At 41.9% G+C, this 13,256-nt stretch overlaps 85 non-coding genes across 85 annotated transcripts; all 85 read right to left on the bottom strand.

The window, feature by feature from the left end:
- Positions 1 to 3: 3 nt before the first annotated feature.
- TRNAY-GUA (transfer RNA tyrosine (anticodon GUA)) lies at positions 4 to 89 on the bottom strand. The gene is given in 2 exon segments: positions 4 to 39; positions 53 to 89. It is a non-coding gene; the product is annotated as a tRNA-Tyr (tRNA).
- A 62-nt stretch (positions 90 to 151) lies between these two features.
- Positions 152 to 237, bottom strand: TRNAY-GUA (transfer RNA tyrosine (anticodon GUA)). The gene is given in 2 exon segments: positions 152 to 187; positions 201 to 237. It is a non-coding gene; the product is annotated as a tRNA-Tyr (tRNA).
- Positions 238 to 299: 62 nt separating this feature from the next.
- TRNAY-GUA (transfer RNA tyrosine (anticodon GUA)) lies at positions 300 to 385 on the bottom strand. Its single transcript is given in 2 exon segments — positions 300 to 335; positions 349 to 385. It is a non-coding gene; the product is annotated as a tRNA-Tyr (tRNA).
- A 62-nt stretch (positions 386 to 447) lies between these two features.
- TRNAY-GUA (transfer RNA tyrosine (anticodon GUA)) lies at positions 448 to 533 on the bottom strand. The gene is given in 2 exon segments: positions 448 to 483; positions 497 to 533. It is a non-coding gene; the product is annotated as a tRNA-Tyr (tRNA).
- Positions 534 to 595: 62 nt separating this feature from the next.
- Positions 596 to 681, bottom strand: TRNAY-GUA (transfer RNA tyrosine (anticodon GUA)). The gene is given in 2 exon segments: positions 596 to 631; positions 645 to 681. It is a non-coding gene; the product is annotated as a tRNA-Tyr (tRNA).
- A 62-nt stretch (positions 682 to 743) lies between these two features.
- On the bottom strand, positions 744 to 829 carry TRNAY-GUA (transfer RNA tyrosine (anticodon GUA)). Its single transcript is given in 2 exon segments — positions 744 to 779; positions 793 to 829. It is a non-coding gene; the product is annotated as a tRNA-Tyr (tRNA).
- A 62-nt stretch (positions 830 to 891) lies between these two features.
- Positions 892 to 977, bottom strand: TRNAY-GUA (transfer RNA tyrosine (anticodon GUA)). The gene is given in 2 exon segments: positions 892 to 927; positions 941 to 977. It is a non-coding gene; the product is annotated as a tRNA-Tyr (tRNA).
- A 62-nt stretch (positions 978 to 1,039) lies between these two features.
- TRNAY-GUA (transfer RNA tyrosine (anticodon GUA)) lies at positions 1,040 to 1,125 on the bottom strand. Its single transcript is given in 2 exon segments — positions 1,040 to 1,075; positions 1,089 to 1,125. It is a non-coding gene; the product is annotated as a tRNA-Tyr (tRNA).
- A 62-nt stretch (positions 1,126 to 1,187) lies between these two features.
- Positions 1,188 to 1,273, bottom strand: TRNAY-GUA (transfer RNA tyrosine (anticodon GUA)). The gene is given in 2 exon segments: positions 1,188 to 1,223; positions 1,237 to 1,273. It is a non-coding gene; the product is annotated as a tRNA-Tyr (tRNA).
- Positions 1,274 to 1,335: 62 nt separating this feature from the next.
- Positions 1,336 to 1,421, bottom strand: TRNAY-GUA (transfer RNA tyrosine (anticodon GUA)). Its single transcript is given in 2 exon segments — positions 1,336 to 1,371; positions 1,385 to 1,421. It is a non-coding gene; the product is annotated as a tRNA-Tyr (tRNA).
- A 62-nt stretch (positions 1,422 to 1,483) lies between these two features.
- Positions 1,484 to 1,569, bottom strand: TRNAY-GUA (transfer RNA tyrosine (anticodon GUA)). The gene is given in 2 exon segments: positions 1,484 to 1,519; positions 1,533 to 1,569. It is a non-coding gene; the product is annotated as a tRNA-Tyr (tRNA).
- Positions 1,570 to 1,631: 62 nt separating this feature from the next.
- Positions 1,632 to 1,717, bottom strand: TRNAY-GUA (transfer RNA tyrosine (anticodon GUA)). Its single transcript is given in 2 exon segments — positions 1,632 to 1,667; positions 1,681 to 1,717. It is a non-coding gene; the product is annotated as a tRNA-Tyr (tRNA).
- A 62-nt stretch (positions 1,718 to 1,779) lies between these two features.
- Positions 1,780 to 1,865, bottom strand: TRNAY-GUA (transfer RNA tyrosine (anticodon GUA)). The gene is given in 2 exon segments: positions 1,780 to 1,815; positions 1,829 to 1,865. It is a non-coding gene; the product is annotated as a tRNA-Tyr (tRNA).
- A 62-nt stretch (positions 1,866 to 1,927) lies between these two features.
- On the bottom strand, positions 1,928 to 2,013 carry TRNAY-GUA (transfer RNA tyrosine (anticodon GUA)). The gene is given in 2 exon segments: positions 1,928 to 1,963; positions 1,977 to 2,013. It is a non-coding gene; the product is annotated as a tRNA-Tyr (tRNA).
- A 62-nt stretch (positions 2,014 to 2,075) lies between these two features.
- Positions 2,076 to 2,161, bottom strand: TRNAY-GUA (transfer RNA tyrosine (anticodon GUA)). Its single transcript is given in 2 exon segments — positions 2,076 to 2,111; positions 2,125 to 2,161. It is a non-coding gene; the product is annotated as a tRNA-Tyr (tRNA).
- A 62-nt stretch (positions 2,162 to 2,223) lies between these two features.
- TRNAY-GUA (transfer RNA tyrosine (anticodon GUA)) lies at positions 2,224 to 2,309 on the bottom strand. The gene is given in 2 exon segments: positions 2,224 to 2,259; positions 2,273 to 2,309. It is a non-coding gene; the product is annotated as a tRNA-Tyr (tRNA).
- Positions 2,310 to 2,371: 62 nt separating this feature from the next.
- Positions 2,372 to 2,457, bottom strand: TRNAY-GUA (transfer RNA tyrosine (anticodon GUA)). The gene is given in 2 exon segments: positions 2,372 to 2,407; positions 2,421 to 2,457. It is a non-coding gene; the product is annotated as a tRNA-Tyr (tRNA).
- Positions 2,458 to 2,519: 62 nt separating this feature from the next.
- TRNAY-GUA (transfer RNA tyrosine (anticodon GUA)) lies at positions 2,520 to 2,605 on the bottom strand. The gene is given in 2 exon segments: positions 2,520 to 2,555; positions 2,569 to 2,605. It is a non-coding gene; the product is annotated as a tRNA-Tyr (tRNA).
- A 62-nt stretch (positions 2,606 to 2,667) lies between these two features.
- Positions 2,668 to 2,753, bottom strand: TRNAY-GUA (transfer RNA tyrosine (anticodon GUA)). The gene is given in 2 exon segments: positions 2,668 to 2,703; positions 2,717 to 2,753. It is a non-coding gene; the product is annotated as a tRNA-Tyr (tRNA).
- A 62-nt stretch (positions 2,754 to 2,815) lies between these two features.
- Positions 2,816 to 2,901, bottom strand: TRNAY-GUA (transfer RNA tyrosine (anticodon GUA)). Its single transcript is given in 2 exon segments — positions 2,816 to 2,851; positions 2,865 to 2,901. It is a non-coding gene; the product is annotated as a tRNA-Tyr (tRNA).
- Positions 2,902 to 2,963: 62 nt separating this feature from the next.
- Positions 2,964 to 3,049, bottom strand: TRNAY-GUA (transfer RNA tyrosine (anticodon GUA)). The gene is given in 2 exon segments: positions 2,964 to 2,999; positions 3,013 to 3,049. It is a non-coding gene; the product is annotated as a tRNA-Tyr (tRNA).
- Positions 3,050 to 3,111: 62 nt separating this feature from the next.
- Positions 3,112 to 3,197, bottom strand: TRNAY-GUA (transfer RNA tyrosine (anticodon GUA)). The gene is given in 2 exon segments: positions 3,112 to 3,147; positions 3,161 to 3,197. It is a non-coding gene; the product is annotated as a tRNA-Tyr (tRNA).
- A 62-nt stretch (positions 3,198 to 3,259) lies between these two features.
- TRNAY-GUA (transfer RNA tyrosine (anticodon GUA)) lies at positions 3,260 to 3,345 on the bottom strand. The gene is given in 2 exon segments: positions 3,260 to 3,295; positions 3,309 to 3,345. It is a non-coding gene; the product is annotated as a tRNA-Tyr (tRNA).
- A 62-nt stretch (positions 3,346 to 3,407) lies between these two features.
- Positions 3,408 to 3,493, bottom strand: TRNAY-AUA (transfer RNA tyrosine (anticodon AUA)). The gene is given in 2 exon segments: positions 3,408 to 3,443; positions 3,457 to 3,493. It is a non-coding gene; the product is annotated as a tRNA-Tyr (tRNA).
- A 62-nt stretch (positions 3,494 to 3,555) lies between these two features.
- TRNAY-GUA (transfer RNA tyrosine (anticodon GUA)) lies at positions 3,556 to 3,641 on the bottom strand. Its single transcript is given in 2 exon segments — positions 3,556 to 3,591; positions 3,605 to 3,641. It is a non-coding gene; the product is annotated as a tRNA-Tyr (tRNA).
- A 62-nt stretch (positions 3,642 to 3,703) lies between these two features.
- TRNAY-GUA (transfer RNA tyrosine (anticodon GUA)) lies at positions 3,704 to 3,789 on the bottom strand. The gene is given in 2 exon segments: positions 3,704 to 3,739; positions 3,753 to 3,789. It is a non-coding gene; the product is annotated as a tRNA-Tyr (tRNA).
- Positions 3,790 to 3,851: 62 nt separating this feature from the next.
- On the bottom strand, positions 3,852 to 3,937 carry TRNAY-GUA (transfer RNA tyrosine (anticodon GUA)). The gene is given in 2 exon segments: positions 3,852 to 3,887; positions 3,901 to 3,937. It is a non-coding gene; the product is annotated as a tRNA-Tyr (tRNA).
- A 62-nt stretch (positions 3,938 to 3,999) lies between these two features.
- On the bottom strand, positions 4,000 to 4,085 carry TRNAY-GUA (transfer RNA tyrosine (anticodon GUA)). The gene is given in 2 exon segments: positions 4,000 to 4,035; positions 4,049 to 4,085. It is a non-coding gene; the product is annotated as a tRNA-Tyr (tRNA).
- Positions 4,086 to 4,147: 62 nt separating this feature from the next.
- TRNAY-GUA (transfer RNA tyrosine (anticodon GUA)) lies at positions 4,148 to 4,233 on the bottom strand. Its single transcript is given in 2 exon segments — positions 4,148 to 4,183; positions 4,197 to 4,233. It is a non-coding gene; the product is annotated as a tRNA-Tyr (tRNA).
- Positions 4,234 to 4,295: 62 nt separating this feature from the next.
- TRNAY-GUA (transfer RNA tyrosine (anticodon GUA)) lies at positions 4,296 to 4,381 on the bottom strand. The gene is given in 2 exon segments: positions 4,296 to 4,331; positions 4,345 to 4,381. It is a non-coding gene; the product is annotated as a tRNA-Tyr (tRNA).
- A 62-nt stretch (positions 4,382 to 4,443) lies between these two features.
- TRNAY-GUA (transfer RNA tyrosine (anticodon GUA)) lies at positions 4,444 to 4,529 on the bottom strand. The gene is given in 2 exon segments: positions 4,444 to 4,479; positions 4,493 to 4,529. It is a non-coding gene; the product is annotated as a tRNA-Tyr (tRNA).
- Positions 4,530 to 4,591: 62 nt separating this feature from the next.
- On the bottom strand, positions 4,592 to 4,677 carry TRNAY-AUA (transfer RNA tyrosine (anticodon AUA)). The gene is given in 2 exon segments: positions 4,592 to 4,627; positions 4,641 to 4,677. It is a non-coding gene; the product is annotated as a tRNA-Tyr (tRNA).
- A 62-nt stretch (positions 4,678 to 4,739) lies between these two features.
- TRNAY-GUA (transfer RNA tyrosine (anticodon GUA)) lies at positions 4,740 to 4,825 on the bottom strand. Its single transcript is given in 2 exon segments — positions 4,740 to 4,775; positions 4,789 to 4,825. It is a non-coding gene; the product is annotated as a tRNA-Tyr (tRNA).
- A 62-nt stretch (positions 4,826 to 4,887) lies between these two features.
- On the bottom strand, positions 4,888 to 4,973 carry TRNAY-GUA (transfer RNA tyrosine (anticodon GUA)). The gene is given in 2 exon segments: positions 4,888 to 4,923; positions 4,937 to 4,973. It is a non-coding gene; the product is annotated as a tRNA-Tyr (tRNA).
- A 62-nt stretch (positions 4,974 to 5,035) lies between these two features.
- TRNAY-GUA (transfer RNA tyrosine (anticodon GUA)) lies at positions 5,036 to 5,121 on the bottom strand. Its single transcript is given in 2 exon segments — positions 5,036 to 5,071; positions 5,085 to 5,121. It is a non-coding gene; the product is annotated as a tRNA-Tyr (tRNA).
- A 62-nt stretch (positions 5,122 to 5,183) lies between these two features.
- TRNAY-GUA (transfer RNA tyrosine (anticodon GUA)) lies at positions 5,184 to 5,269 on the bottom strand. Its single transcript is given in 2 exon segments — positions 5,184 to 5,219; positions 5,233 to 5,269. It is a non-coding gene; the product is annotated as a tRNA-Tyr (tRNA).
- Positions 5,270 to 5,331: 62 nt separating this feature from the next.
- Positions 5,332 to 5,417, bottom strand: TRNAY-GUA (transfer RNA tyrosine (anticodon GUA)). The gene is given in 2 exon segments: positions 5,332 to 5,367; positions 5,381 to 5,417. It is a non-coding gene; the product is annotated as a tRNA-Tyr (tRNA).
- Positions 5,418 to 5,479: 62 nt separating this feature from the next.
- Positions 5,480 to 5,565, bottom strand: TRNAY-GUA (transfer RNA tyrosine (anticodon GUA)). The gene is given in 2 exon segments: positions 5,480 to 5,515; positions 5,529 to 5,565. It is a non-coding gene; the product is annotated as a tRNA-Tyr (tRNA).
- Positions 5,566 to 5,627: 62 nt separating this feature from the next.
- TRNAY-GUA (transfer RNA tyrosine (anticodon GUA)) lies at positions 5,628 to 5,713 on the bottom strand. Its single transcript is given in 2 exon segments — positions 5,628 to 5,663; positions 5,677 to 5,713. It is a non-coding gene; the product is annotated as a tRNA-Tyr (tRNA).
- Positions 5,714 to 5,775: 62 nt separating this feature from the next.
- TRNAY-GUA (transfer RNA tyrosine (anticodon GUA)) lies at positions 5,776 to 5,861 on the bottom strand. Its single transcript is given in 2 exon segments — positions 5,776 to 5,811; positions 5,825 to 5,861. It is a non-coding gene; the product is annotated as a tRNA-Tyr (tRNA).
- Positions 5,862 to 5,923: 62 nt separating this feature from the next.
- On the bottom strand, positions 5,924 to 6,009 carry TRNAY-GUA (transfer RNA tyrosine (anticodon GUA)). The gene is given in 2 exon segments: positions 5,924 to 5,959; positions 5,973 to 6,009. It is a non-coding gene; the product is annotated as a tRNA-Tyr (tRNA).
- A 62-nt stretch (positions 6,010 to 6,071) lies between these two features.
- On the bottom strand, positions 6,072 to 6,157 carry TRNAY-GUA (transfer RNA tyrosine (anticodon GUA)). The gene is given in 2 exon segments: positions 6,072 to 6,107; positions 6,121 to 6,157. It is a non-coding gene; the product is annotated as a tRNA-Tyr (tRNA).
- A 62-nt stretch (positions 6,158 to 6,219) lies between these two features.
- Positions 6,220 to 6,305, bottom strand: TRNAY-GUA (transfer RNA tyrosine (anticodon GUA)). The gene is given in 2 exon segments: positions 6,220 to 6,255; positions 6,269 to 6,305. It is a non-coding gene; the product is annotated as a tRNA-Tyr (tRNA).
- Positions 6,306 to 6,367: 62 nt separating this feature from the next.
- Positions 6,368 to 6,453, bottom strand: TRNAY-GUA (transfer RNA tyrosine (anticodon GUA)). Its single transcript is given in 2 exon segments — positions 6,368 to 6,403; positions 6,417 to 6,453. It is a non-coding gene; the product is annotated as a tRNA-Tyr (tRNA).
- A 62-nt stretch (positions 6,454 to 6,515) lies between these two features.
- Positions 6,516 to 6,601, bottom strand: TRNAY-GUA (transfer RNA tyrosine (anticodon GUA)). The gene is given in 2 exon segments: positions 6,516 to 6,551; positions 6,565 to 6,601. It is a non-coding gene; the product is annotated as a tRNA-Tyr (tRNA).
- Positions 6,602 to 6,663: 62 nt separating this feature from the next.
- Positions 6,664 to 6,749, bottom strand: TRNAY-GUA (transfer RNA tyrosine (anticodon GUA)). The gene is given in 2 exon segments: positions 6,664 to 6,699; positions 6,713 to 6,749. It is a non-coding gene; the product is annotated as a tRNA-Tyr (tRNA).
- Positions 6,750 to 6,811: 62 nt separating this feature from the next.
- Positions 6,812 to 6,897, bottom strand: TRNAY-GUA (transfer RNA tyrosine (anticodon GUA)). The gene is given in 2 exon segments: positions 6,812 to 6,847; positions 6,861 to 6,897. It is a non-coding gene; the product is annotated as a tRNA-Tyr (tRNA).
- Positions 6,898 to 6,959: 62 nt separating this feature from the next.
- Positions 6,960 to 7,045, bottom strand: TRNAY-GUA (transfer RNA tyrosine (anticodon GUA)). Its single transcript is given in 2 exon segments — positions 6,960 to 6,995; positions 7,009 to 7,045. It is a non-coding gene; the product is annotated as a tRNA-Tyr (tRNA).
- Positions 7,046 to 7,107: 62 nt separating this feature from the next.
- Positions 7,108 to 7,193, bottom strand: TRNAY-GUA (transfer RNA tyrosine (anticodon GUA)). The gene is given in 2 exon segments: positions 7,108 to 7,143; positions 7,157 to 7,193. It is a non-coding gene; the product is annotated as a tRNA-Tyr (tRNA).
- A 62-nt stretch (positions 7,194 to 7,255) lies between these two features.
- On the bottom strand, positions 7,256 to 7,341 carry TRNAY-GUA (transfer RNA tyrosine (anticodon GUA)). The gene is given in 2 exon segments: positions 7,256 to 7,291; positions 7,305 to 7,341. It is a non-coding gene; the product is annotated as a tRNA-Tyr (tRNA).
- A 62-nt stretch (positions 7,342 to 7,403) lies between these two features.
- TRNAY-GUA (transfer RNA tyrosine (anticodon GUA)) lies at positions 7,404 to 7,489 on the bottom strand. Its single transcript is given in 2 exon segments — positions 7,404 to 7,439; positions 7,453 to 7,489. It is a non-coding gene; the product is annotated as a tRNA-Tyr (tRNA).
- A 210-nt stretch (positions 7,490 to 7,699) lies between these two features.
- On the bottom strand, positions 7,700 to 7,785 carry TRNAY-GUA (transfer RNA tyrosine (anticodon GUA)). Its single transcript is given in 2 exon segments — positions 7,700 to 7,735; positions 7,749 to 7,785. It is a non-coding gene; the product is annotated as a tRNA-Tyr (tRNA).
- A 62-nt stretch (positions 7,786 to 7,847) lies between these two features.
- On the bottom strand, positions 7,848 to 7,933 carry TRNAY-GUA (transfer RNA tyrosine (anticodon GUA)). The gene is given in 2 exon segments: positions 7,848 to 7,883; positions 7,897 to 7,933. It is a non-coding gene; the product is annotated as a tRNA-Tyr (tRNA).
- Positions 7,934 to 7,995: 62 nt separating this feature from the next.
- Positions 7,996 to 8,081, bottom strand: TRNAY-GUA (transfer RNA tyrosine (anticodon GUA)). Its single transcript is given in 2 exon segments — positions 7,996 to 8,031; positions 8,045 to 8,081. It is a non-coding gene; the product is annotated as a tRNA-Tyr (tRNA).
- A 62-nt stretch (positions 8,082 to 8,143) lies between these two features.
- TRNAY-GUA (transfer RNA tyrosine (anticodon GUA)) lies at positions 8,144 to 8,229 on the bottom strand. The gene is given in 2 exon segments: positions 8,144 to 8,179; positions 8,193 to 8,229. It is a non-coding gene; the product is annotated as a tRNA-Tyr (tRNA).
- A 62-nt stretch (positions 8,230 to 8,291) lies between these two features.
- Positions 8,292 to 8,377, bottom strand: TRNAY-GUA (transfer RNA tyrosine (anticodon GUA)). Its single transcript is given in 2 exon segments — positions 8,292 to 8,327; positions 8,341 to 8,377. It is a non-coding gene; the product is annotated as a tRNA-Tyr (tRNA).
- Positions 8,378 to 8,439: 62 nt separating this feature from the next.
- On the bottom strand, positions 8,440 to 8,525 carry TRNAY-GUA (transfer RNA tyrosine (anticodon GUA)). The gene is given in 2 exon segments: positions 8,440 to 8,475; positions 8,489 to 8,525. It is a non-coding gene; the product is annotated as a tRNA-Tyr (tRNA).
- A 62-nt stretch (positions 8,526 to 8,587) lies between these two features.
- On the bottom strand, positions 8,588 to 8,673 carry TRNAY-GUA (transfer RNA tyrosine (anticodon GUA)). Its single transcript is given in 2 exon segments — positions 8,588 to 8,623; positions 8,637 to 8,673. It is a non-coding gene; the product is annotated as a tRNA-Tyr (tRNA).
- Positions 8,674 to 8,735: 62 nt separating this feature from the next.
- On the bottom strand, positions 8,736 to 8,821 carry TRNAY-GUA (transfer RNA tyrosine (anticodon GUA)). The gene is given in 2 exon segments: positions 8,736 to 8,771; positions 8,785 to 8,821. It is a non-coding gene; the product is annotated as a tRNA-Tyr (tRNA).
- A 62-nt stretch (positions 8,822 to 8,883) lies between these two features.
- On the bottom strand, positions 8,884 to 8,969 carry TRNAY-GUA (transfer RNA tyrosine (anticodon GUA)). Its single transcript is given in 2 exon segments — positions 8,884 to 8,919; positions 8,933 to 8,969. It is a non-coding gene; the product is annotated as a tRNA-Tyr (tRNA).
- Positions 8,970 to 9,031: 62 nt separating this feature from the next.
- On the bottom strand, positions 9,032 to 9,117 carry TRNAY-GUA (transfer RNA tyrosine (anticodon GUA)). The gene is given in 2 exon segments: positions 9,032 to 9,067; positions 9,081 to 9,117. It is a non-coding gene; the product is annotated as a tRNA-Tyr (tRNA).
- A 62-nt stretch (positions 9,118 to 9,179) lies between these two features.
- TRNAY-GUA (transfer RNA tyrosine (anticodon GUA)) lies at positions 9,180 to 9,265 on the bottom strand. The gene is given in 2 exon segments: positions 9,180 to 9,215; positions 9,229 to 9,265. It is a non-coding gene; the product is annotated as a tRNA-Tyr (tRNA).
- Positions 9,266 to 9,327: 62 nt separating this feature from the next.
- On the bottom strand, positions 9,328 to 9,413 carry TRNAY-GUA (transfer RNA tyrosine (anticodon GUA)). Its single transcript is given in 2 exon segments — positions 9,328 to 9,363; positions 9,377 to 9,413. It is a non-coding gene; the product is annotated as a tRNA-Tyr (tRNA).
- Positions 9,414 to 9,475: 62 nt separating this feature from the next.
- TRNAY-GUA (transfer RNA tyrosine (anticodon GUA)) lies at positions 9,476 to 9,561 on the bottom strand. The gene is given in 2 exon segments: positions 9,476 to 9,511; positions 9,525 to 9,561. It is a non-coding gene; the product is annotated as a tRNA-Tyr (tRNA).
- A 62-nt stretch (positions 9,562 to 9,623) lies between these two features.
- Positions 9,624 to 9,709, bottom strand: TRNAY-GUA (transfer RNA tyrosine (anticodon GUA)). The gene is given in 2 exon segments: positions 9,624 to 9,659; positions 9,673 to 9,709. It is a non-coding gene; the product is annotated as a tRNA-Tyr (tRNA).
- Positions 9,710 to 9,771: 62 nt separating this feature from the next.
- On the bottom strand, positions 9,772 to 9,857 carry TRNAY-GUA (transfer RNA tyrosine (anticodon GUA)). The gene is given in 2 exon segments: positions 9,772 to 9,807; positions 9,821 to 9,857. It is a non-coding gene; the product is annotated as a tRNA-Tyr (tRNA).
- Positions 9,858 to 9,919: 62 nt separating this feature from the next.
- On the bottom strand, positions 9,920 to 10,005 carry TRNAY-GUA (transfer RNA tyrosine (anticodon GUA)). The gene is given in 2 exon segments: positions 9,920 to 9,955; positions 9,969 to 10,005. It is a non-coding gene; the product is annotated as a tRNA-Tyr (tRNA).
- A 62-nt stretch (positions 10,006 to 10,067) lies between these two features.
- On the bottom strand, positions 10,068 to 10,153 carry TRNAY-GUA (transfer RNA tyrosine (anticodon GUA)). The gene is given in 2 exon segments: positions 10,068 to 10,103; positions 10,117 to 10,153. It is a non-coding gene; the product is annotated as a tRNA-Tyr (tRNA).
- Positions 10,154 to 10,363: 210 nt separating this feature from the next.
- Positions 10,364 to 10,449, bottom strand: TRNAY-GUA (transfer RNA tyrosine (anticodon GUA)). The gene is given in 2 exon segments: positions 10,364 to 10,399; positions 10,413 to 10,449. It is a non-coding gene; the product is annotated as a tRNA-Tyr (tRNA).
- A 62-nt stretch (positions 10,450 to 10,511) lies between these two features.
- On the bottom strand, positions 10,512 to 10,597 carry TRNAY-GUA (transfer RNA tyrosine (anticodon GUA)). Its single transcript is given in 2 exon segments — positions 10,512 to 10,547; positions 10,561 to 10,597. It is a non-coding gene; the product is annotated as a tRNA-Tyr (tRNA).
- A 62-nt stretch (positions 10,598 to 10,659) lies between these two features.
- Positions 10,660 to 10,745, bottom strand: TRNAY-GUA (transfer RNA tyrosine (anticodon GUA)). Its single transcript is given in 2 exon segments — positions 10,660 to 10,695; positions 10,709 to 10,745. It is a non-coding gene; the product is annotated as a tRNA-Tyr (tRNA).
- Positions 10,746 to 10,807: 62 nt separating this feature from the next.
- On the bottom strand, positions 10,808 to 10,893 carry TRNAY-GUA (transfer RNA tyrosine (anticodon GUA)). Its single transcript is given in 2 exon segments — positions 10,808 to 10,843; positions 10,857 to 10,893. It is a non-coding gene; the product is annotated as a tRNA-Tyr (tRNA).
- A 62-nt stretch (positions 10,894 to 10,955) lies between these two features.
- Positions 10,956 to 11,041, bottom strand: TRNAY-GUA (transfer RNA tyrosine (anticodon GUA)). Its single transcript is given in 2 exon segments — positions 10,956 to 10,991; positions 11,005 to 11,041. It is a non-coding gene; the product is annotated as a tRNA-Tyr (tRNA).
- A 62-nt stretch (positions 11,042 to 11,103) lies between these two features.
- On the bottom strand, positions 11,104 to 11,189 carry TRNAY-GUA (transfer RNA tyrosine (anticodon GUA)). Its single transcript is given in 2 exon segments — positions 11,104 to 11,139; positions 11,153 to 11,189. It is a non-coding gene; the product is annotated as a tRNA-Tyr (tRNA).
- Positions 11,190 to 11,251: 62 nt separating this feature from the next.
- TRNAY-GUA (transfer RNA tyrosine (anticodon GUA)) lies at positions 11,252 to 11,337 on the bottom strand. Its single transcript is given in 2 exon segments — positions 11,252 to 11,287; positions 11,301 to 11,337. It is a non-coding gene; the product is annotated as a tRNA-Tyr (tRNA).
- Positions 11,338 to 11,399: 62 nt separating this feature from the next.
- On the bottom strand, positions 11,400 to 11,485 carry TRNAY-GUA (transfer RNA tyrosine (anticodon GUA)). The gene is given in 2 exon segments: positions 11,400 to 11,435; positions 11,449 to 11,485. It is a non-coding gene; the product is annotated as a tRNA-Tyr (tRNA).
- A 62-nt stretch (positions 11,486 to 11,547) lies between these two features.
- On the bottom strand, positions 11,548 to 11,633 carry TRNAY-GUA (transfer RNA tyrosine (anticodon GUA)). Its single transcript is given in 2 exon segments — positions 11,548 to 11,583; positions 11,597 to 11,633. It is a non-coding gene; the product is annotated as a tRNA-Tyr (tRNA).
- A 62-nt stretch (positions 11,634 to 11,695) lies between these two features.
- On the bottom strand, positions 11,696 to 11,781 carry TRNAY-GUA (transfer RNA tyrosine (anticodon GUA)). Its single transcript is given in 2 exon segments — positions 11,696 to 11,731; positions 11,745 to 11,781. It is a non-coding gene; the product is annotated as a tRNA-Tyr (tRNA).
- A 61-nt stretch (positions 11,782 to 11,842) lies between these two features.
- TRNAY-GUA (transfer RNA tyrosine (anticodon GUA)) lies at positions 11,843 to 11,929 on the bottom strand. Its single transcript is given in 2 exon segments — positions 11,843 to 11,879; positions 11,893 to 11,929. It is a non-coding gene; the product is annotated as a tRNA-Tyr (tRNA).
- Positions 11,930 to 11,991: 62 nt separating this feature from the next.
- On the bottom strand, positions 11,992 to 12,077 carry TRNAY-GUA (transfer RNA tyrosine (anticodon GUA)). Its single transcript is given in 2 exon segments — positions 11,992 to 12,027; positions 12,041 to 12,077. It is a non-coding gene; the product is annotated as a tRNA-Tyr (tRNA).
- Positions 12,078 to 12,139: 62 nt separating this feature from the next.
- TRNAY-GUA (transfer RNA tyrosine (anticodon GUA)) lies at positions 12,140 to 12,225 on the bottom strand. The gene is given in 2 exon segments: positions 12,140 to 12,175; positions 12,189 to 12,225. It is a non-coding gene; the product is annotated as a tRNA-Tyr (tRNA).
- A 62-nt stretch (positions 12,226 to 12,287) lies between these two features.
- TRNAY-GUA (transfer RNA tyrosine (anticodon GUA)) lies at positions 12,288 to 12,373 on the bottom strand. Its single transcript is given in 2 exon segments — positions 12,288 to 12,323; positions 12,337 to 12,373. It is a non-coding gene; the product is annotated as a tRNA-Tyr (tRNA).
- Positions 12,374 to 12,435: 62 nt separating this feature from the next.
- On the bottom strand, positions 12,436 to 12,521 carry TRNAY-GUA (transfer RNA tyrosine (anticodon GUA)). Its single transcript is given in 2 exon segments — positions 12,436 to 12,471; positions 12,485 to 12,521. It is a non-coding gene; the product is annotated as a tRNA-Tyr (tRNA).
- Positions 12,522 to 12,583: 62 nt separating this feature from the next.
- TRNAY-GUA (transfer RNA tyrosine (anticodon GUA)) lies at positions 12,584 to 12,669 on the bottom strand. The gene is given in 2 exon segments: positions 12,584 to 12,619; positions 12,633 to 12,669. It is a non-coding gene; the product is annotated as a tRNA-Tyr (tRNA).
- Positions 12,670 to 12,731: 62 nt separating this feature from the next.
- TRNAY-GUA (transfer RNA tyrosine (anticodon GUA)) lies at positions 12,732 to 12,817 on the bottom strand. Its single transcript is given in 2 exon segments — positions 12,732 to 12,767; positions 12,781 to 12,817. It is a non-coding gene; the product is annotated as a tRNA-Tyr (tRNA).
- Between the last annotated feature and the right edge of the window lie 439 nt (positions 12,818 to 13,256).

Genomic DNA, 13,256 nt, shown 5'->3' with positions numbered 1-13,256 from the left:
TCTTCCGTCGAGCCGGATTTGAACCAGCGACCTATGGATTACAATTGTCACTCTACAGTCCACCTCTCTACCAACTGAGCTATCGACGGCTGATTGCTGAGTTTCATTCAAGGATTAAGAATAAAATGAGATATAAAATGCAAATAAATCTTCCGTCGAGCCGGATTTGAACCAGCGACCTATGGATTACAATTGTCACTCTACAGTCCACCGCTCTACCAACTGAGCTATCGACGGCTGATTGCTGGGTTTCATTCAAGGATTAAGAATAAAATGAGATATAAAATGCAAATAAATCTTCCGTCGAGCCGGATTTGAACCAGCGACCTATGGATTACAATTGTCACTCTACAGTCCACCGCTCTACCAACTGAGCTATCGACGGCTGATTGCTGGCTTTCATTCAAGGATTAAGAATAAAATGAGATATGAAATGCAAACAAATCTTCCGTCGAGCCGGATTTGAACCAGCGACCTATGGATTACAATTGTCACTCTACAGTCCACCGCTCTACCAACTGAGCTATCGACGGCTGATTGCTGGGGTTCATTCAAGGATTAAGAATAAAATGAGATATGAAATGCAAATAAATCTTCCGTGGAGCCGGATTTGAAACAGCGACCTATGGATTACAATTGTCACTCTACAGTCCACCGCTCTACCAACTGAGCTATCGACGGCTGATAGCTGAGTTTCATTCAAGGATTAAGAATAAAATGAGATATAAAATGCAAATAAATCTTCCGTCGAGCCGGATTTGAACCAGCGACCTACGGATTACAATTGTCACTCTACAGTCCACCGCTCTACCAACTGAGCTATCTACGGCTAATTGCTGGGTTTCATTCAAGGATTAAGAATAAAATGAGATATAAAATGCAAATAAATATTCCGTCGAGCCGGATTTGAACCAGCGACCTATGGATTACAATTGTCACTCTACAGTCCACCGCTCTACCAACTGAGCTATCGACGGCTGATTGCTGGGTCTCATTCAAGGATTAAGAATAAAATGAGATATAAAATGCAAATAATTCTTCCGTCGAGCCGGATTTGAACCAGCGACCTATGGATTACTATTGTCACTCTACAGTCCACCGCTCTACCAAATGAGCTATCGACGGCTGATTGCTGAGTTTCATTCAAGGATTAAGAATAAAATGAGATATAAAATGCAAATAAATCTTCCGTCGAGCCGGATTTGAACCAGCGACCTATGGATTACAATTGTCACTCTACAGTCCACCTCTCTACCAACTGAGCTATCGACGGCTGATTGCTGAGTTTCATTCAAGGATTAAGAATAAAATGAGATATAAAATGCAAATAAATCTTCCGTCGAGCCGGATTTGAACCAGCGACCTATGGATTACAATTGTCACTCTACAGTCCACCGCTCTACCAACTGAGCTATCGACGGCTGATTGCTGGGTTTCATTCAAGGATTAATAATAAAATGAGATATGAAATGCAAATAAATCTTCCGTCGAGCCGGATTTGAACCAGCGACCTATGGATTACAATTGTCACTCTACAGTCCACCGCTCTACCAACTGAGCTATCGACGGCTGATTGCTGGGGTTCATTCAAGGATTAAGAATAAAATGAGATATGAAATGCAAATAAATCTTCCGTGGAGCCGGATTTGAAACAGCGACCTATGGATTACAATTGTCACTCTACAGTCCACCGCTCTACCAACTGAGCTATCGACGGCTGATAGCTGAGTTTCATTCAAGGATTAAGAATAAAATGAGATATAAAATGCAAATAAATCTTCCGTCGAGCCGGATTTGAACCAGCGACCTACGGATTACAATTGTCACTCTACAGTCCACCGCTCTACCAACTGAGCTATCTACGGCTAATTGCTGGGTTTCATTCAAGGATTAAGAATAAAATGAGATATAAAATGCAAATAAATATTCCGTCGAGCCGGATTTGAACCAGCGACCTATGGATTACAATTGTCACTCTACACTCCACCGCTCTACCAACTGAGCTATCGACGGCTGATTGCTGGGTCTCATTCAAGGATTAAGAATAAAATGAGATATAAAATGCAAATAATTCTTCCGTCGAGCCGGATTTGAACCAGCGACCTATGGATTACTATTGTCACTCTACAGTCCACCGCTCTACCAAATGAGCTATCGACGGCTGATTGCTGAGTTTCATTCAAGGATTAAGAATAAAATGAGATATAAAATGCAAATAAATCTTCCGTCGAGCCGGATTTGAACCAGCGACCTATGGATTACAATTGTCACTCTACAGTCCACCGCTCTACCAACTGAGCTATCGACGGCTGATTGCTGGGGTTCATTCAAGGATTAAGAATAAAATGAGATATGAAATGCAAATAAATCTTCCGTGGAGCCGGATTTGAAACAGCGACCTATGGATTACAATTGTCACTCTACAGTCCACCGCTCTACCAACTGAGCTATCGACGGCTGATAGCTGAGTTTCATTCAAGGATTAAGAATAAAATGAGATATAAAATGCAAATAAATCTTCCGTCGAGCCGGATTTGAACCAGCGACCTACGGATTACAATTGTCACTCTACAGTCCACCGCTCTACCAACTGAGCTATCTACGGCTAATTGCTGGGTTTCATTCAAGGATTAAGAATAAAATGAGATATAAAATGCAAATAAATATTCCGTCGAGCCGGATTTGAACCAGCGACCTATGGATTACAATTGTCACTCTACACTCCACCGCTCTACCAACTGAGCTATCGACGGCTGATTGCTGGGTCTCATTCAAGGATTAAGAATAAAATGAGATATAAAATGCAAATAATTCTTCCGTCGAGCCGGATTTGAACCAGCGACCTATGGATTACTATTGTCACTCTACAGTCCACCGCTCTACCAAATGAGCTATCGACGGCTGATTGCTGAGTTTCATTCAAGGATTAAGAATAAAATGAGATATAAAATGCAAATAAATCTTCCGTCGAGCCGGATTTGAACCAGCGACCTATGGATTACAATTGTCACTCTACAGTCCACCTCTCTACCAACTGAGCTATCGACGGCTGATTGCTGAGTTTCATTCAAGGATTAAGAATAAAATGAGATATAAAATGCAAATAAATCTTCCGTCGAGCCGGATTTGAACCAGCGACCTATGGATTACAATTGTCACTCTACAGTCCACCGCTCTACCAACTGAGCTATCGACGGCTGATTGCTGGGTTTCATTCAAGGATTAATAATAAAATGAGATATGAAATGCAAATAAATCTTCCGTCGAGCCGGATTTGAACCAGCGACCTATGGATTACAATTGTCACTCTACAGTCCACCGCTCTACCAACTGAGCTATCGACGGCTGATTGCTGGGGTTCATTCAAGGATTAAGAATAAAATGAGATATGAAATGCAAATAAATCTTCCGTGGAGCCGGATTTGAAACAGCGACCTATGGATTACAATTGTCACTCTATAGTCCACCGCTCTACCAACTGAGCTATCTACGGCTAATTGCTGGGTTTCATTCAAGGATTAAGAATAAAATGAGATATAAAATGCAAATAAATATTCCGTCGAGCCGGATTTGAACCAGCGACCTATGGATTACAATTGTCACTCTACACTCCACCGCTCTACCAACTGAGCTATCGACGGCTGATTGCTGGGTCTCATTCAAGGATTAAGAATAAAATGAGATATAAAATGCAAATAATTCTTCCGTCGAGCCGGATTTGAACCAGCAACCTATGGATTACTATTGTCACTCTACAGTCCACCGCTCTACCAAATGAGCTATCGACGGCTGATTGCTGAGTTTCATTCAAGGATTAAGAATAAAATGAGATATAAAATGCAAATAAATCTTCCGTCGAGCCGGATTTGAACCAGCGACCTATGGATTACAATTGTCACTCTACAGTCCACCTCTCTACCAACTGAGCTATCGACGGCTGATTGCTGAGTTTCATTCAAGGATTAAGAATAAAATGAGATATAAAATGCAAATAAATCTTCCGTCGAGCCGGATTTGAACCAGCGACCTATGGATTACAATTGTCACTCTACAGTCCACCGCTCTACCAACTGAGCTATCGACGGCTGATTGCTGGGTTTCATTCAAGGATTAATAATAAAATGAGATATGAAATGCAAATAAATCTTCCGTCGAGCCGGATTTGAACCAGCGACCTATGGATTACAATTGTCACTCTACAGTCCACCGCTCTACCAACTGAGCTATCGACGGCTGATTGCTGGGGTTCATTCAAGGATTAAGAATAAAATGAGATATGAAATGCAAATAAATCTTCCGTGGAGCCGGATTTGAAACAGCGACCTATGGATTACAATTGTCACTCTACAGTCCACCGCTCTACCAACTGAGCTATCGACGGCTGATAGCTGGGTTTCATTCAAGGATTAAGAATAAAATGAGATATAAAATGCAAATAAGTCTTCCGTCGAGCCAGATTTGAACCAGCGACCTATGGATTACAATTGTCACTCTACAGTCCACCGCTCTACCAACTGAGCTATCGACGGCTGATTGCTGAGTTTCATTCAAGGATTAAGAATAAAATGAGATATAAAATGCAAATAAATCTTCCGTCGAGCCGGATTTGAACCAGCGACCTACGGATTACAATTGTCACTCTATAGTCCACCGCTCTACCAACTGAGCTATCTACGGCTAATTGCTGGGTTTCATTCAAGGATTAAGAATAAAATGAGATATAAAATGCAAATAAATATTCCGTCGAGCCGGATTTGAACCAGCGACCTATGGATTACAATTGTCACTCTACACTCCACCGCTCTACCAACTGAGCTATCGACGGCTGATTGCTGGGTCTCATTCAAGGATTAAGAATAAAATGAGATATAAAATGCAAATAATTCTTCCGTCGAGCCGGATTTGAACCAGCGACCTATGCATTACTATTGTCACTCTACAGTCCACCGCTCTACCAAATGAGCTATCGACGGCTGATTGCTGAGTTTCATTCAAGGATTAAGAATAAAATGAGATATAAAATGCAAATAAATCTTCCGTCGAGCCGGATTTGAACCAGCGACCTATGGATTACAATTGTCACTCTACAGTCCACCTCTCTACCAACTGAGCTATCGACGGCTGATTGCTGAGTTTCATTCAAGGATTAAGAATAAAATGAGATATAAAATGCAAATAAATCTTCCGTCGAGCCGGATTTGAACCAGCGACCTATGGATTACAATTGTCACTCTACAGTCCACCGCTCTACCAACTGAGCTATCGACGGCTGATTGCTGTGTTTCATTCAAGGATTAATAATAAAATGAGATATGAAATGCAAATTTATCTTCCGTCGAGCCGGATTTGAACCAGCAACCTATGGATTACAATTGTCACTCTACAGTCCACCGCTCTACCAACTAAGCTATCGACGGCTGATTGCTGGGTTTCATTCAAGGATTAAGAATAAAATGAGATATAAAATGCAAATAAATCTTCCGTCGAGCCGGATTTGAACCAGCGACCTATGGATTACAATTGTCACTCTACAGTCCACCGCTCTACCAACTGAGCTATCGACGGCTGATAGCTGGGTTTCATTCAAGGATTAAGAATAAAATGAGATATAAAATGCAAATAAATCTTCCGTCGAGCCGGATTTGAACCAGCGACCTATGGATTACAATTGTCACTCTACAGTCCACCGCTCTACCAACTGAGCTATCGACGGCTAATTGCTGGGTTTCATTCAAGGATTAAGAATAAAATGAGATATAAAATGCAAATAAATCTTCCGTCGAGCCGGATTTGAACCAGCGACCTATGGATTACCATTGTCACTCTACAGTCCACCGCTCTACCAACTGAGCTATCGACGGCTGATTGCTGAGTTTCATTCAAGGATTAAGAATAAAATGAGATATAAAATGCAAATAAATCTTCCGTCGAGCCGGATTTGAACCAGCGACCTATGGATTACAATTGTCACTCTACAGTCCACCGCTCTACCAACTGAGCTATCGACGGCTGATTGCTGAGTTTCATTCAAGGATTAAGAATAAAATGAGATATAAAATGCAAATAAATCTTCCGTCGAGCCGGATTTGAACCAGCGACCTATGGATTACAATTGTCACTCTACAGTCCACCGCTCTACCAACTGAGCTATCGACGGCTGATTGCTGGCTTTCATTCAAGGATTAAGAATAAAATGAGATATGAAATGCAAATAAATCTTCCGTCGAGCCGGATTTGAACCAGCGACCTATGGATTACAATTGTCACTCTACAGTCCACCGCTCTACCAACTAAGCTATCGACGGCTGATTGCTGGGTTTCATTCAAGGATTAAGAATAAAATGAGATATAAAATGCAAATAAATCTTCCGTCGAGCCGGATTTGAACCAGCGACCTATGGATTACAATTGTCACTCTACAGTCCACCGCTCTACCAACTGAGCTATCGACGGCTGATTGCTGGGTTTCATTCAAGGATTAAGAATAAAATGAGATATGAAATGCAAATAAATCTTCCGTCGAGCCGGATTTGAACCAGCGACCTATGGATTACAATTGTCACTCTACAGTCCACCGCTCTACCAACTAAGCTATCGACGGCTGATTGCTGGGTTTCATTCAAGGATTAAGAATAAAATGAGATATAAAATGCAAATAAATCTTCCGTCGAGCCGGATTTGAACCAGCGACCTATGGATTACAATTGTCACTCTACAGTCCACCAATCTACCAACTAAGCTATCGACGGCTGATAGCTGAGTTTCATTCAAGGATTAAGAGTAAAATGAGACATAAAATGCAAATAAATCTTCCGTCGAGCCGGATTTGAACCAGCGACCTATGGATTACAATTGTCACTCTACAGTCCACCGCTCTACCAACGGCGCTATCGACGGCTGATTGCTGGGTTTCATTCAAGGATTAAGAATAAAATGAGATATAAAATGCAAATAAATCTTCCGTCAAGCCGGAACTGAACCAGCGACCTATGGATTACAATTGTCACTCTACAGTCCACCGCTCTACCAACTGAGCTATCGACGGCTGATTGCTGGGTCTCATTCAAGGATTAAGAATAAAATGAGATATAAAATGCAAACAAATCTTCCGTCGAGCCGGATTTGAACCAGCGACCTATGGATTACAATTGTCACTCTACAGTCCACCGCTCTACCAACTGAGCTATCGACGGCTGATTGCTGGGTTTCATTCAAGGATTAAGAATAAAGTGAGATATAAAATGCAAACAAATCTTCCGTCGAGCCGGATTTGAACCAGCGACCTATGGATTACAATTGTCACTCTACAGTCCACCGCTCTACCAACTGAGCTATCGACGGCTGATTGCTGGGTCTCATTCAAGGATTAAGAATAAAATGAGATATAAAATGCAAACAAATCTTCCGTCGAGCCCGAATTGAACCACCGACCTATGGATTACAATTGTCACTCTACAGTCCACCGCTCTACCAACTGAGCTATCGACGGCTGATTGCTGGGTTTCAATCAAGGATTAAGAATAAAATGAGATATAAAATGCAAATAAATCTTCCGTCGAGCCGGATTTGAACCAGCGACCTATGGATTACAATTGTTACTCTAGAGTCCACCGCTCTACCAACTGAGCTATCGACAGCTGATTGTTGGTTCTCATTCAAGGATTAAGAATAAAATGAGATATAAAATGCAAACAAATCTTCCGACGAGCCTGATTTGAACCAGCGACCTATGGATTACAATTGTCACTCTACAGTCCACCGCTCTACCAACTGAGCTATCGACGGCTGATTGCTGGGTTTCATTCAAGGATTAAGAATAAAGTGAGATATAAAATGCAAACAAATCTTCCGTCGAGCCGGATTTGAACCAGCGACCTATGGATTACAATTGTCACTCTACAGTCCACCGCTCTACCAACTGAGCTATCGACGGCTGATTGCTGGGTCTCATTCAAGGATTAAGAATAAAATGAGATATAAAATGCAAACAAATCTTCCGTCGAGCCGGATTTGAACCAGCGACCTATGGATTACAATTGTCACTCTACAGTCCACCGCTCTACCAACTGAGCTATCGACGGCTAATTGCTGGGTTTCATTCAAGGATTAAAAATAAAATGAGATATAAAATGCAAACAAATCTTCCGTCGAGCCGGATTTGAACCAGCGACCTATGGATTACAATTGTCACTCTACAGTCCACCGCTCTACCAACTGAGCTATCGACGGCTGATTGCTGGGTTTCATTCAAGGATTAAGAATAAAATGAGATATAAAATGCAAACAAATCTTCCGTCGAGCCGGATTTGAACCAGCGACCTATGGATTACAATTGTCACTCTACAGTCCACCGCTCTACCGACTGAGCTCTCGACGGCTGATTGCTGGGTTTCATTCAAGGTTTAAGAATAAAATGAGATATAAAATGCAAACAAATCTTCCGTCGAGCCGGATTTGAACCAGCGACCTATGGATTACAATTGTCACTCTACAGTCCACCGCTCTACCAACTGAGCTATCGACGGCTGATTGCTGGGTTTCATTCAAGGATTAAGAATAAAGTGAGATATAAAATGCAAACAAATCTTCCGTCGAGCCGGATTTGAACCAGCGACCTATGGATTACAATTGTCACTCTACAGTCCACCGCTCTACCAACTGAGCTATCGACGGCTGATTGCTGGGTTTCATTCAAGGATTAAGAATAAAATGAGATATAAAATGCAAATAAATCTTCCGTCGATCCGGATTTGAACCAGCGACCTATGGATTACAATTGTCACTCTACAGTCCACCGCTCTACCAACTGAGCTATCGACGGCTAATTGCTGGGTTTCATTCAAGGATTAAGAATAAAATGAGATATAAAATGCAAATAAATCTTCCGTCGAGCCGGATTTGAACCAGCGACCTATGGATTACTATTGTCACTCTACAGTCCACCGCTCTACCAACTGAGCTATCGACGGCTGATTGCTGAGTTTCATTCAAGGATTAAGAATAAAATGAGATATAAAATGCAAATAAATCTTCCGTCGAGCCGGATTTGAACCAGCGACCTATGAATTACAATTGTCACTCTACAGTCCACCGCTCTACCAACTGAGCTATCGACGGCTGATTGCTGGCTTTCATTCAAGGATTAAGAATAAAATGAGATATGAAATGCAAATAAATCTTCCGTCGAGCCGGATTTGAACCAGCGACCTATGGATTACAATTGTCACTCTACAGTCCACCGCTCTACCAACTAAGCTATCGACGGCTGATTGCTGGGTTTCATTCAAGGATTAAGAATAAAATGAGATATAAAATGCAAATAAATCTTCCGTCGAGCCGGATTTGAACCAGCGACCTATGGATTACAATTGTCACTCTACAGTCCACCAATCTACCAACTAAGCTATCGACGGCTGATAGCTGAGTTTCATTCAAGGATTAAGAGTAAAATGAGACATAAAATGCAAATAAATCTTCCGTCGAGCCGGATTTGAACCAGCGACCTATGGATTACAATTGTCACTCTACAGTCCACCGCTCTACCAACGGCGCTATCGACGGCTGATTGCTGGGTTTCATTCAAGGATTAAGAATAAAATGAGATATAAAATGCAAATAAATCTTCCGTCAAGCCGGAACTGAACCAGCGACCTATGGATTACAATTGTCACTCTACAGTCCACCGCTCTACCAACTGAGCTATCGACGGCTGATTGCTGGGTCTCATTCAAGGATTAAGAATAAAATGAGATATAAAATGCAAACAAATCTTCCGTCGAGCCGGATTTGAACCAGCGACCTATGGATTACAATTGTCACTCTACAGTCCACCGCTCTACCAACTGAGCTATCGACGGCTGATTGCTGGGTTTCATTCAAGGATTAAGAATAAAGTGAGATATAAAATGCAAACAAATCTTCCGTCGAGCCGGATTTGAACCAGCGACCTATGGATTACAATTGTCACTCTACAGTCCACCGCTCTACCAACTGAGCTATCGACGGCTGATTGCTGGGTCTCATTCAAGGATTAAGAATAAAATGAGATATAAAATGCAAACAAATCTTCCGTCGAGCCCGAATTGAACCACCGACCTATGGATTACAATTGTCACTCTACAGTCCACCGCTCTACCAACTGAGCTATCGACGGCTGATTGCTGGGTTTCAATCAAGGATTAAGAATAAAATGAGATATAAAATGCAAATAAATCTTCCGTCGAGCCGGATTTGAACCAGCGACCTATGGATTACAATTGTTACTCTAGAGTCCACCGCTCTACCAACTGAGCTATCGACAGCTGATTGTTGGTTCTCATTCAAGGATTAAGAATAAAATGAGATATAAAATGCAAACAAATCTTCCGTCGAGCCTGATTTGAACCAGCGACCTATGGATTACAATTGTCACTCTACAGTCCACCGCTCTACCAACTGAGCTATCGACGGCTGATTGCTGGGTTTCATTCAAGGATTAAGAATAAAGTGAGATATAAAATGCAAACAAATCTTCCGTCGAGCCGGATTTGAACCAGCGACCTATGGATTACAATTGTCACTCTACAGTCCACCGCTCTACCAACTGAGCTATCGACGGCTGATTGCTGGGTCTCATTCAAGGATTAAGAATAAAATGAGATATAAAATGCAAACAAATCTTCCGTCGAGCCGGATTTGAACCAGCGACCTATGGATTACAATTGTCACTCTACACTCCACCGCTCTACCAACTGAGCTATCGACGGCTAATTGCTGGGTTTCATTCAAGGATTAAAAATAAAATGAGATATAAAATGCAAACAAATCTTCTGTCGAGCCGGATTTGAACCAGCGACCTATGGATTACAATTGTCACTCTACAGTCCACCGCTCTACCAACTGAGCTATCGACGGCTGATTGCTGGGTTTCATTCAAGGATTAAGAATAAAATGAGATATAAAATGCAAACAAATCTTCCGTCGAGCCGGATTTGAACCAGCGACCTATGGATTACAATTGTCACTCTACAGTCCACCGCTCTACCGACTGAGCTCTCGACGGCTGATTGCTGGGTTTCATTCAAGGATTAAGAATAAAATGAGATATAAAATGCAAACAAATCTTCCGTCGAGCCGGATTTGAACCAGCGACCTATGGATTACAATTGTCACTCTACAGTCCACCGCTCTACCAACTGAGCTATCGACGGCTGATTGCTGGGTTTCATTCAAGGATTAAGAATAAAGTGAGATATAAAATGCAAACAAATCTTCCGTCGAGCCGGATTTGAACCAGCGACCTATGGATTACAATTGTCACTCTACAGTCCACCGCTCTACCAACTGAGCTATCGACGGCTGATTGCTGGGTCTCATTCAAGGATTAAGAATAAAATGAGATATAAAATGCAAACAAATCTACCGTCGAGCCGGAACTGAACCAGCGACCTATGGATTACAATTGTCACTCTACAGTCCACCGCTCTACCAACTGAGCTATCGACGGCTGATTGCTGGGTTTCATTCAAGGATTAAAAATGAAATGAGATATAAAATGCAAATAAATCTTCCGTCGAGCCGGATTTGAACCAGCGACCTATGGATTACAATTGTCACTCTACAGTCCACCGCTCTACCAACTGAGCTATCGACGGCTGATTGCTGGGTCTCATTCAAGGATTAAGAATAAAATGAGATATAAAATGCAAACAAATCTTCCGTCGAGCCGGATTTGAACCAGCGACCTATGGATTACAATTGTCACTCTACAGTCCACCGCTCTACCAACTGAGCTATCGACGGCTGATTACTAGGTCGCATTCAAGGATTAAGAATAAAATGAGATATAAAATGCAAACAAATCTTCTGTTGAGCCGGATTTGAACCAGCGACCTATGGATTACAATTGTCACTCTACAGTCCACCGCTCTACCGACTGAGCCACCGACGACTGATTGCTGGGTTTCATTCAAGGATTAAGAATAAAATGAGATATAAAATGCAAGTAAATCTTCCGTCGAGCCGGATTTGAACCAGCGACCTATGGATTACAATTGTCACTCTACAGTCCACCGCTCTACCAACTGAGCAATCGACGGCTGATTGCTGGGTCTCATTTAAGGATTAAGAATAAAATGAGATATAAAATGCAAATAAATCTTCCGTCGAGCCGGATTTGAACCAGCGACCTATGGATTACAATTGTCACTCTACAGTCCACCGCTCTACCAACTGAGCTATCGACGGCTGATTGCTGGGTCTCATTCAAGGATTAAGAATAAAATGAGATATAAAATGCAAACAAATCTTCCGTCGAGCCGGATTTGAACCAGCGACCTATGGATTACAATTGTCACTCTACAGTCCACCGCTGTACCAACTGAGCTATCGACGGCTGATTGCTGGGTCGCATTCAAGGATTAAGAATAAAATGAGATATAAAATGCAAACAAATCTTCTGTCGAGCCGGATTTGAACCAGCGACCTATGGATTACAATTGTCACTCTACAGTCCACCGCTCTACCGACTGAGCTACCGACGGCTGATTGCTGGGTTTCATTCAAGGATTAAGAATAAAATGAGATATAAAATGCAAGTAAATCTTCCGTCGAGCCGGATTTGAACCAGTGACCTATGGATTACAATTGTCACTCTACAGTCCACCGCTCTACCAACTGAGCAATCGACGGCTGATTGCTGGGTCTCATTCAAGGATTAAGAATAAAATGAGATATAAAATGCAAATAAATCTTCCGTCGAGCCGGATTTGAACCAGCGACCTATGGATTACAATTGTCACTCTACAGTCCACCGCTCTACCAACTGAGCTATCGACGGCTGATTGCTGGGTCTCATTCAAGGATTAAGAATAAAATGAGCTATTACATGCAAACCAATCTTCCGTCGAGCCGGATTTGAACCAGTTCCTTATGGATTACAACTACACTCTACACTCTACAGTCCACCAGTCTACCAACCGAAATATCGACGGGTGATTTCTGACCGCAGATAGTGTAGAGAAATGCAACCCCTCCCTCCGTTTCTTTACTTCAACTGCGCATGCGCTTCAGGTACTGTTGGCAGTAATTTATTATTTAATACTACAAGCATTTTAGTACATGTGTTGTTGCTAGCATGGTTGAAATTGCACACGTCACAAATGACAGGCAACACTTGAACTCTGCACACTATATATCTATCACATATTAACATACCTCCATATCTTATTCTTGGGAGAAGTTAATGAAGATTGTACAAATTATCTAAAAGAAATATT

This window comes from Phalangium opilio, unplaced genomic scaffold (genome assembly GCF_054372755.1).
Source record: "Phalangium opilio isolate 3A_F unplaced genomic scaffold, DU_Popi_V2 ptg000009l_1, whole genome shotgun sequence".
In the NCBI taxonomy this organism is placed as follows: domain Eukaryota; kingdom Metazoa; phylum Arthropoda; class Arachnida; order Opiliones; family Phalangiidae; genus Phalangium; species Phalangium opilio.
The sequence above is the reverse complement of the archived record's forward strand: the minus strand, read 5'-3'. Positions and strand labels throughout refer to the sequence as shown.